The sequence below is a fragment of the Leucopleurus acutus genome, assembly GCF_964270905.1.
Source record: "Leucopleurus acutus genome assembly, chromosome: 2".
NCBI classification, from domain to species: Eukaryota; Metazoa; Chordata; class Mammalia; order Artiodactyla; family Delphinidae; genus Leucopleurus; species Leucopleurus acutus.
Window position 1 is genome coordinate 180,846,593 of NC_139143.1, and position 11,907 is coordinate 180,858,499.

Below are 11,907 nucleotides of genomic sequence, written 5' to 3' on the forward strand. Positions count from 1 at the left end.
TCCTTGATTCTCTGGCCAGTCCCTGACCTCCCTCCTCTCACAGCCTCCACTTCCTATTCCAATGCCGTCTCTCCAGACAGCTAGACAAGGACTTCTTCCCCACCAGCCAGGCTCAGACCTTCCCCCAGGACACAGTGAAAGACCTGCCTCTCCTCTCCAGACCTCAGATCCAACACATAAAGACCCTGTCCTAACCTCCAGCCTCAACAGCCAGTTCTGGGCCAGCTGCTGGCCTTAGAGACGGATTGATTATCCCACTGAAGTTTCTCAGTGCATTTGCTGAAGACCCTCTCATTTGGACATAATCAGATTCATTCTCTAGCTCCAACTGAAAAGACTCAGTTTCAGCTAAAAAAAATTCCTTTAAGCCCAGCTGATTGAGGAGAATAAGTGAATTATAATTCCACTTTGAGGGTTAGAGAGGAACTGATATATAACCAATGAAAATGTTGTAAATGTGTATTCTTAGAGAATGGGATTTTCTTCTTGGATTATTCAGTCATTCAGCAAACATATATTGTATGCCTCCTTAAGTGCCAGGCGCAGTGGTGGGCCCCGAGGACACAGTGCTTAGTAGCAAACTGCATCTGGCCCCTGCCTCATGGAGCCGGTCAGTTCCCAACCTGAGATGCCCACACTTAAATGGCCAGCATTTGCCCTTTCAGGGATGTGCTCTTGAGAAATACCAATTCGCTATATTCAGGAAATGCACAGGACACAGAGCTTCCAGCAAGTCACTATCTCAGTGAAATGAGGGAGTTGGGTCTTCTTTAAACAGGCCTCCTTCCCATCCAGCTGGGCCAGTACCACCTAACAGATCAGACCCCAGGGCCTTCAGAAGCTGTTGTCCCCCCCTTTGGGGACAGTGGCTCCTGCCTTTGGGGGCCAAAGCCCCAGATCTCTGCAACCCCAGAGCTGAAGACACCAAGTGCCTATTTGTGGATGTTTATCTGCAGACTTAGACTTTGTTTTGTGTGTGTGTGTGTGTGTGTGTGTGTGTGTGTGTGTGTGTGTTTGGTTAATATGGGTTTTGGGGCTTTCTTTCATTTTTTTTCTAGTCTGCCTTAAAGGGAAGTGAGTGCTTCCCAGGTGGAGACAGTGTGTGTTTCTAGATTTTTCTAAGGCTCTCCCCATCAATAAGTCAGTAACTTCTGATGATTCTGGAGCCCCCAGGACTCACTCATTCCCATCTTGCTTGCCCACTCATGTGACTACCATTGGCACGGACATCTCCCCCAGTCCCCCCTGGACTCATCAGTCTTCCCCACCCACCACTTTCTATAAATGTAGACCTAGAATACACTTCTGTGTTGCAAAACTCAGCTAAGTTCCTGTTTCAATCTTTATTTTGAAATATTTTGTATAAGAGAGCAGGGGGTATCATGAAGATGGCAAGAAGTGGGGCACAGTTTCAGCTTTCTGGACGAGAGGCCATGCTGGAGATCAAAAGACGTTTGGGGAAGAACCTGAGTAAATAGCAAGAAAATAAATGGTCATATGGGAAGTCATGTGGCTTTTGGTGTGATGTTCATGGTTGCTTCACGGCCATGGCCTGGAAGGAGGCAGGCCATACGCAGGCCCTCTCCTGGTCCTCCAGCCCCTGCCCCTCTGCACACAGGGTCAGGGCTCTCAGCAAGGGTATCTCAAGGGTTTGGAATCCCACACGCATTCAGTAGGTGTATATTAAATGGCCACCACCCAAGGTCAAGACCAACACCCACAGTAAAGTCTGACAGTGTTTCTGGTGGGACTCCCCAAAAGCAGACCCCGAGGTGAGCGTTTGGGAACAAGTGACTTATTAAGGAAGAGCCTCCAGGAGAAACCAGGAAGGGAGTGGAGGGAGCAGAGCCAGGAACGGGAAGAAGCCAAGAGCGTGATTTCAGATGTAGCCTCAGCCTGGTCACAGGAGAGCTCTAGAGCATAAGTGGCAGCTCAGTTCTTCCATCTGGAGGCCGAGTTTCGTGTACCTACACGAGTCGGTCATTAGCTATGGGGACTTCGGCTCTCTGCACAGGCAACGGGGGCACCCGTAGCCTACGGGCAATCATCCAGCTGTAGTTTTGTTTCGTTTTGTTTTTTGCCACACCGTATGGCTTGCAGGACCTTAGTGCCCTGATCAAAGATTGAACCCGCGCCCTTGGCGGCAGTGATAGCGCAGAGTCCTAACCACTGGGCCACCAGGGAATTCTCCACAGCTGTAGTTTTTAGCAGCAGAGTCACAAGAGCTGGGGAATGGGCCAGAAAAGGATCTGGGCAGAGCACTGACTGTGTCCACTGCTCTGAGTAATATCATGTTCTCGTAATATGGAATTGTTGCACGTGGGTATTTATGATTTGACCCATGGTATAAAATCCATACAACATAGCCATGATCTAACAGGGTCTTTGTGAACAAACCCCCGAGGCTCTAAAATAGAACCACCTAGTTGGTTGCTACACCTAGAAGCCACTTCCAAGCACTTTGGAATGCACCTGGGGGGTTCTTACCCCTCAGCCCCATCTTGGGTTTCTGGACAGATGTTCTGACGCAGCCATTTTCAAAGGCCACTGCAAAATGAAAATCACTAGTTCTCTTATTCCTGGACTTAGCCCGTGGGTCCAGCCCTCTGAGGTCATTCTTCCCTTTTATACCCAACTAATGTGGCCCAAGCCAATCTTCTATGGGGTTTTCCTGACGCACCTATTTCTGAGACTCCCCAAGGGATGCTGGTGTGTTAAACCCATCCTGCTGGTGTTTTCACATCTTGGCCACTCACTCACCTCAGGATTGCTGAAAGTCACCCTGAGACGTCTAGAACAGCACCTTCCAATAGAAATACAATGCAACGGGCTTCCCTGGTGGCACAGTGGTTAAGAATCCGCCTGCCAATGCAGGGGACACGGGTTCAAGCCCTGGTCCAGGAAGATCCCACATGCTGCGGAGCAACTAAGCCCGTGTGCCACAACCACTGAGCCTGTGCTCTAGAGCCTGTGAGCCGCAACTACTGAGCCTGCGTGCCACAACTACTGAAGCCCACGCGCCTAGAGCCCATGCTCCGCAATAAAAGAAGCCACCGGAATGAGAAGCCAGCGCACTGCAATGAAGAGTAGTCCTGGCTCGCCGCAACTAGAGAAAGCCCGCGCGCAGCGATGAAGACCCAACATGGCCAAAAATAAATAAATAAATAAATTTATAAAACAAGAGTTCCCAGAGAGCTCCCCATCCCCTTAAAAAAAAGAAAAGACAAGAAATACAATGCAAGCCCCATATGTAATTTTAAATTTCCTGGTGGCCACATTTTAAAAAGTGAAAAACAGGTGAAGTTAATTTAATAATGTCTTCTTTATTGCAGTATATCCAAATTATCATTTTGACAGGTAACCAAAATTTTTAAATATTAATGAAATATTTCACGTTCTCTTCTTTGGTAGTAAGTCTTTGAAAGCTGATATATGTTATATACTTATATCACATCTCTCTTAAGACTAGCCACATTTTAAGTGTTCGATAGCCACAAGCGGATCATATTGGAAGGCGCAGTTGTAGAATCCTGTCTACCAGGCTGAGTCCCAGTTATAGAAATAGGCACGTTCCTTAAATCCCCAGAATCCAGCTAGGCCAACTGCAACGCTAACAAAAGCTGACTGTGGGTTTTTTTGTTTTTGATTTTGACTGCACCACATAGCTTGCGGGATCTTAGTTCCCCGACCAGCGATCGAACCCGCGCTCTCAGCAGTGAAAGTGCAGAGTCCTATCCACTGGACTGCCAGGGAATTCCTAAAAGTTGATTGTTGTAATACCAGAGAGAGAGACAGAAGATAGACATCGGCCCTCCCTGGCCCTGGTGTACAGAGCCTTGTCCCTTCAGAAGGTCCTCTTGCCTGAACCGTGGCTGCTGCCACGTTACCAGGACTGGCCTCTCTCTTGGCAAGGGGAGTGCCTTTGGCCAAGTCCCCTCTGCCCACTTTAGGAAGCGAATCCCCACCAGCCCCATGGAAAGGGAAAACATAATTCCCTCACCTCTAGCCTCTTTTCCCTCATCATTCCCCGGGATACAACTTGATTCTGCATCTTAATGTAAGATGTCTTTGGTTCCCAGGTGAGGGGAGTTGGGGTCCCCATTATCTCAGCCCCTTCATTCCAGATAGGATCTGATCCAGACCCTGACATAGCCAAAAGCCTGTGGGAGTGGGATCCCTCCCCCCTAAACAAAAGAGCAGCCAGGGATGAGCTCTGCCTGCCCAGTGGGACTCATCCGGGATCCTTGCCCAAGTGGCATCAGCTCCAGGGGACTGACGGCAGTGTTATTGGTAACTCAATACAGTGCGGTGACACCGAATGGCAGCATGTGGAATCTTTCCTCTAGCCGGACAACCAGAAAAAGACATGTCCAGGCAGAGAGCTCAGCTCTGCAGCCTTGCCTCAAGCCTGACCGATGTGGCAATCTGGTTTTTTACCTATGCCTCACCCCCCAGCCAGCTGGGCTCCGGTTCAGCCCTGACTTCTGAGAAAGCAAAGGCCTGGCCTCTAGCTGGTCTCTCAGCAAACTACCCAGTTCAGTCTGCTTTTGCCTCAGCCCCTCGCGGTCTGCAAGCTAAGGCCCACTTTATCACAGTCACGGGTAAGCCCCACGATGACCCTTTAAGGACAGTCTCTGACTGGCATTCTAGGGCCCTACTCATAAGCTTCTCTGCCACTGAGGTGTTAAAAGACACCTTTAAAAGGACTGCTTTGTTTTCCTCCCGATGGCAGTTCCTGGCACATAGTCAGTGCTCAGCAAATATGTTTTGAATAAAACAGTGAAACGCCTCTTCAGCTAGGCAATGGAAGCGGAAATGGCCCAATCAGATGAGGTAATAATAGCCACCATTTCTCAAACACTGACTACCTGTCAGGCACCTGCCAGGTTGAACTATATGAAATGCCATTTTTAAAGGTCACAAGGGTCAAACAGAGATGATTTCATATAGTTCAGCCTAATAGTTTACATTCATCATCTCATCTAATTCTCACAACAAAGCTGTGAGAATTATCCCCACTTTATAGATGAGGAAACTGAGGCTCAGAGAGGAAGTGACTTGCTCCAGTTTACACAGCAGGAAGCAGCAGAACCTGGATTTGTTGTACCCAAGTGGTCTGATTCCAGAGCTCGCCCGCTGAACCCCTGCTCTTGACTACCTCATCTTAGGAACAACTTTCTAACCCGGGTTCAATGACTCATCATTCTTTTCTTCATAAATGCTGCCTTTGCACTTGTCATTTTTTAGCATACTGGATGAACTATTTCGAATCTTATAACGAGAACACCTGCTACCTGCAAGCAAGTGTCTGGAGATTATAGGATTCCTGTAAACTCTTCAAAGGCAATAGAGCCCAAAGTGAAATAACTTCTACATAATACAGAATATGCTTTCAAGTCTTCCGCTCAGAGTCAGATGGCATCTCACAATCATGAAATGTAAATTATAGTCATTCATCCACCCATTCATTCTTTTTTGTTAATATTACTGTAAGCATCTACTGTGTGTAAAACTGGAGCGATCATATAATTTTTCATCTAAACCAGAATGAAAGGGGGCACTACTAATAATTCTACCAGTTTAACAGATGAAAACTGGGACCATGCTGAGCAAACCAGGATGTCTCTTCTCCCTGAAAACCCTGTGTCTGAGACATGATCTCATCCCTCAAGGAACTGAGAGAGTCAGGGAGACAGGAGAACAAAGAGGCAAACAGATGGAATAGACACTTGATAAATATTTGCTGAATGGAGGAATGAATAAGGCACAAAAGCTGTGGAATCATACATACACGCGTGTGCACACACACACAATTATTTCCAGCCAGGAGAGTGGCCTTAGTGTTCATCTGGGCTAGACTGTTGAATGAACGTAGGAACGCATGACTGGGCAGAGAAGGGAAGAAAGGCTGCCGAGCTGGGCAAGGACACAAAGGAGTGTAAGTATATGACAAGCTTGACAAGCTTGAGAAATGGTGAGGATAGGGAATGGCAAAGATATAGACTGAAGTCATACTGGAAATACTAGGTTTTGAGCAACGGGAACCCCCTAAAGGTTTGGGGCTGCTGCAGTCACATGACCAATCCTGTATTTTAGAAAGAGGACAGTAACATATATTCCTTTGTTGCTATTAAGAAACTACCTGAGAAAAAAAAAAAAAAAAAAAGAAACTACCTGAGGAGGGATTTCCCTGGTGGCACAGTGGTTACGACTCCGTGCTCCCAATACAGAGGGCCCAGATTTGACCCCTGGCCAGGGAACTAGATCCCACATGCATGTGCAACTAAGAGTTCGCATGCCACAACTAAGGAGCCTGCCTGCCGTAACTAAATAAATAAGTAAATAAATAAAATATTTTTTAAAAATACACATAACATAAAATTTTTTAAAAAAAGAAACTACCTGAGGAATGATCAAACCATGGTACATCCCATTTATATATTTTGTAGCATGTAAGATGAAATAGATCTATGTGTACTGACATGGAAAGAGCTCCAAGACAGAGCACTTGATATAAAAAAAAAAAACGTCAAGCAAAGCCATGGATTTCCGTAGACACATATATGTGTATACACACGCAAAGAAAAAGGTATGGGAGCAATCCCACGAAACTGACAATAGTAATCACCTCTGGGAAAAGAAGCGTGACTGAGGGGATTTAAAATTTATCTGTGTTGCTTGAAATTTTTACACAGTGAGAATTTAATTACATATGTACTGTTAAATAAGTTTTTAAAGCTGCCTGAAACCCTTGGCATCTTATTTATGCTGAAGTCTTTCCATCCTGATTAGCATAATCTCTTTCTCCTAATAATTCACAGTTCTCTTTTACCTTTTTTCTCCCCCCAGCTGGGCTTCCCACCACCAGTTGAAAATTGATAGCTCCTTACAGATACTAATTCATTTTCTCCTCGTCCCTGTGAGGTGACTATGATTTTTTTTCCCCCATTTTACACAATAGGAAACTAAGGCACAGAGAGGTTAAGTAACTTGCTGAAGGTCACGTAATAAATGGCTGTCCTCTCTCCGCCCCGGGTCGCTGCAGCCTCCGCCGCTTTCGGGCCTAGCAGCCTGAAAAAAAAAAAGAGAAAAGGATTTAAAAAAAAAAAAAACCCAAAACGCTTTAAAATCCACCAGGGACTTCCCTGGTGGCACAGTGGTTAAGAATCCGCCTGCCAATGAAAGGGACACAGGTTCGAGCCCTGGTCCGGGAGATCCCACATGCCACGGAGCAACTAAGCCCGTGCGCCACAACTACTGAGCCTACGAGCCACAACTACTGAAGCCCGTGCGCCTAGAGCCCGTGCTCCACAACAAGAGAAGCCACCGCAACGAGAAGCCCACGTGCCGCAACTAGAGAAGCCCGCGCGCAGCTACGAAGACCCACCACAGCCAAAAATAAATAAATAAATAAAATTTTTTTTAATCTTAAAAGAAAAGAAAGAAAAAATAGAGCGAATCCTCCTCGTAGGACCCCCGGGGCAGTCACTTTTGCAGTCACTTTTGCACGCTTCCGGCCTGCCCGCTGCCGCCGCACCTAGGCGTCCGTGGGTCCCCGTCCGTTGGTGCAATGGTGAGCCGCTCGCGCGCCCGTGTTCACGCGCCTCCGCCCGCCCCCGGCGCGCCGGCCTCCGCGCTCCACGTGTCCGCGCAGCCCTTCTCCCGCCCGGCGTGGGAGGCGGCTGCGCGCTCCGGCCGCCCCGGGCTTGCTGAGTGGGCACCAACAAGTATTTGGTTTCCCTCTTCCCCGGGCTGCTGTAATCTTAAACTGCCGGGAGCCCGAGGCCTATATTTATAGAGAAACGCACGTTCCGGAGGCCGCCGTGGGCACCACTGGGTTGCCTCTGGAAGAATTTTTGTAATTTGGAGGGCAGTCCCCGTTTTAATTTTTTTCAGTTTTTGAAATTGGGAGCTTCCAGACCAGCACAGCTGAAACTGACAAACTCCCAGGGAGAGCCATATTGTTTTTGAGAGCCTTTTGTCTGCGGTTTGGCATTCTCATCCGGGCTGTCCCCGAACTCCTCTCAGGCCCTCCCCTCGGAGCCGACTCCAGCTTCTCTGAGCTTCACGGCCACCTGTGAGCCACGGCACGGGCCACAGCTCGGCGGGGAGCCCCCTTTGTCCTGTGTGGTCCCTCTAAGAAGTCCTCCTGGCGGGGCTTGGGGTGGTGGGGAGATGAACGCTGCGGCCAGCAGCTACCCCAGGGCCCCCCTGTATGTGGGTGACCTGTACTCGGACGTCACCGAGGCCATGCTGAACGAAAAGTTCAGTCCTGCGGGGCCTATGCTGTCCGTCTGGGTCTGCCGCGATATGCTCACCCGCCACTCCCTGGATTATGCCTACATCAACTTCCAGCACACAGCTTTCGCGGAGCGGGCCTTGGATACCGTGAACTTTGATGTGATTAAGGCAAAGCCAAGCCGTATCATGTGGGCTCAGAAGGATCCCTCTGTGAGAAAATTTGGTGTGGGAAATACCTTCATCAAGAACCTGGACATACAGATAACAAGGCACCGTATGATACTTTGTCTGCTTTTGGAAACATTGTCCTGCAAGGTGGTGTGTGATGAGAACGGCTCTGAGAGTTATGCCTTTGTCCACTTTGAGACCCAGGAGGCTGCCGACAAGGTCATCGAGAGGATGAACGGCATGCTCCTCAATGACCGCAGAGTGTTTGTGGGCAGATTCAAGTATCGAAAAGAGTGGGAAGCTGAGCTTGGAGCCAAAGCCAAGGAATTCACCGATGTTTATATCAAAAACTTTGGGGAAGAGGTGGTTGATGAGAGTCTGAAAGAGCTATTCAGCCAGTTTGGTAAGACTCTGAGTGTCAAGGTGATGAGAGATCCTAGTGGGAAATCCAAAGGCTTTGGCTTTGTGAGTTACAAAAAACACGAGGATGCCAATAAGGCCGTGGAAGAGATGAATGGAAAAGAAATCAGTGGGAAAGTCGTTTTCGTCGGCCGTGCACAGAAGAAAGTGGAACAGCAGGCCGAGTTAAAGCGAAAATTTGAACAGCTCAAACAGGAGAGAATTAGTTGCTATCAGGGGGTGAATCTCTAAATTAAGAACTTGGATGACACCACTGATGGTGAGAAGTTAAGGAAAGAGTTCTCTCCTTTTGGATCAATCAGCAGTGCTAAGGTGATGCTGGAGGATGGGACAAGCAAAGGGTTTGCCTTTGTCTGCTTCTCATCCCCTGAAGAGGCAACCAAAGCAGTCACGGAGATGAACGGACGCATCGTGGGCTTCAAGCCACTGTATGTCGCCCTGGCCCAGAGAAAGGAAGAGAGAAAGGCTCAGCTGACCAACCAGTATATGCAGCGGGTGGCCAGGATGAGAGCAGTCCCTGCCAATGCCATCTTAAATCATTTCCAGCAGCTGGGGGCTACTTTGTGCCAGCAGTTCCACAGGCCCAGGGAAGACCTCCGTATTACCTAACCAGTTAGCACAGATGAGGCCTAATCCACGCTGCAGCAAGGTGGGAGACCTCAAGGCTTCCAAGGAATGCCAAGTGCTATACGCCAGTCTGGGCCTCGTCCAGCTCTTCGCCATCTGGCTCCAACTGGTAATGCTCTGGCCTCTCGCGGCCTCCCTACTATCGCTCAGAGAGTCGGATCTGAGTGCCCAGACCGCTTGGCTATGGACTTCGGTGGGGCTGGTGCCGCCCAGCAAGGGCCGACTGACAGCTGCCAGTCTGGAGGTGTTCCCACAGCTGGGCAGAACCTAGCGCCTCGTGCTGCTGTTGCTGCCGCTGCTGCTCGGGCTGTTGCACCTTACAAATATGCCTCCAGTGTCCGCAGCCCTCACCCTGCCATCCAGCCCCTGCAGGCACCCCAGCCTGCGGTCCATGTGCAGGGGCAGGAGCCGCTGACCGCCTCCATGCTGGCCGCAGCACCCCCCACAAGGAGCAGAAGCAGATGCTGGGTGAACGTTTGTTCCTGCTCATCTAGACGATGCACTCAAACCTGGCCGGGAAGATTATGGGGATGCTGCTGGAGATTGACAGCTCGGAGCTGCTGCATGTGCTGGAGTCCCCGAGTCTCTCCGCTCCCACATGGATGAAGCTATGGTGGTCCTACAGGCTCATCATGCCAAGAAAGAAGGTGCCCAGAAGGTGGGCGCTGTCGCTGCTGCTACCTTGTAGACAAGGACAAAGCGATTCACAAGCCAAATAAACCCTCATGGAATTCAGCTCAAGGTTTGAAGACTTCCTAGCTTGTCCTATGGACCTCAACACCAAGAACCACAAATTGCGCATTTAGTAGGTCATTTTGTATCAAAAGGCCAATTATGACGTGCCTAGAATTTTTCAATTAAAAGAATATATTCTCTGGGTTCTGATATGGCCCAGACAGTGTTAACTTTTTTTTTCTATTGTGAGTTTTGATTTTTTCCCCCCAGAAATTGGTTTTGTTTGATGTACCCAAGTCTTAAGTTTCTCAATAAAGAAAAAAATCTCCATAATAAATAAATAAAAATGACTGATATAACAGGATCTGAACCTCCCAAAGGACTGCATACTTAACCATTCCATCTCCCTACCTCTCTGGAAAGTCAACTTGCTTTTAATATTCTGCATCCCTCTGACTTCTTTTGCTTTCACTGAGCCGATATCTAGCCATTACAAATGAAATTTACCACCATTCCCTTTTTGCATCTCATTTACATGGTTCTGTCTCTGATACAAAGGTGTGTTCAAAATTCAGACTCAGCTGGAAAGGGAGTTTTATCACATACTGTGTTTAAAAAGCACACACCCACACACATCCAGAAGACCAAATTAACTGCTAATTTGAGAGTATGCTGGTGATGTGGCAGGCAGATGAGAGCGGGACAGAGGTTGGCAGTGTGGGTGAGCTCTAATTTGTGTGTGTGTGTGTGTGTGTGTGTGTGTGTGTGTGGTGCTATAGGGTCCACCAACGTGACAGTCCCCAGAAGGCCTCAGGCCACTTGCTAAGTCCCAGCAGCTGAGCTGACTTCCCCTGTGTGAAACGCAGCCCCATCTGGAATGGGGGTGGTTTGTGACTTTTTTGCTCTGGGAGTTCATAGAGACTGCTCATGAAATTGGAGAAGTCTGTAGCATATGATGGTCCCCATCCCACTCAGACAGAATATTTTGAGAAGTCTAATTATATAGTGAGGGTGGAAGGGAGAGGGTTTAGATAAGCCCTTTCTAAGGGCAGGTTGGAAAGGGCTGATAGGGAGCCCTGGGCAGTTCTGCGAGGCAGGGGTGCCCTCTGCAGGTAAACCAGAGGGGCTGCAACCACTGTGTTCCCATGGGCCTTGGGGGCATGTCCGGAGCCCAGCCATCCTCCTAACAGAAGATGCTCACCTCCTCGCTGTGTGACTTAGGGTGAGTGGTTGACCCTCTCTGAGCCTCAGTTTCCCCAACCGTAAAGGACAAAAACCCCTACCTCATGAAGTTGCTGTAATGATCAGAGAGAGAAAATGCACCCAAACTGCTCTGCAGAGGGCCTGGTACACAGTAAGTCTTCCAAATGTGGCAGCTACTACCAGCAGAGGCAGTAGCAGCAACAGCCCCATTATCACTGTCACTGGCATCTTGAACAATAGTAAAGATGACGACGGAGTGATCCAGCAGAGGGAGAAGGGCTTCTCTGAGGGCAAGCACAGGCAGGGCTGGGGCAGGGGCTGGAGGAAATCGGGGCCAGGCAGCCCGAAAGCATTTTGATTTACCAACTATGTCTATTCCAATTCTGGGAGACAGTTTTCGCCTCCTCTTCTCCCTAGAGCCCCACGGTGCCGAATTACACTGCTCCCTGGAAGCAAAATACCCCAGGCAGAGAGCTGGGATATACTTGGAGGAGCCCAGATGTTTGCAAATCTCACAGTGGTGGACCTACTCACACTGATCCACAGAAGGGACTCTTTCTACAGCTGAAGGGA

General features: G+C 48.8%; 1 pseudogene across 1 annotated transcript; it reads left to right on the forward strand.

The window, feature by feature from the left end:
- The first annotated feature begins 8,169 nt into the window (after window positions 1–8,169).
- LOC309975091 (polyadenylate-binding protein 4-like) lies at window positions 8,170–10,144 on the forward strand (annotated as a pseudogene). The gene has a single exon. The product of its transcript is annotated as a polyadenylate-binding protein 4-like (transcript).
- The last annotated feature ends 1,763 nt before the right edge of the window (window positions 10,145–11,907 follow it).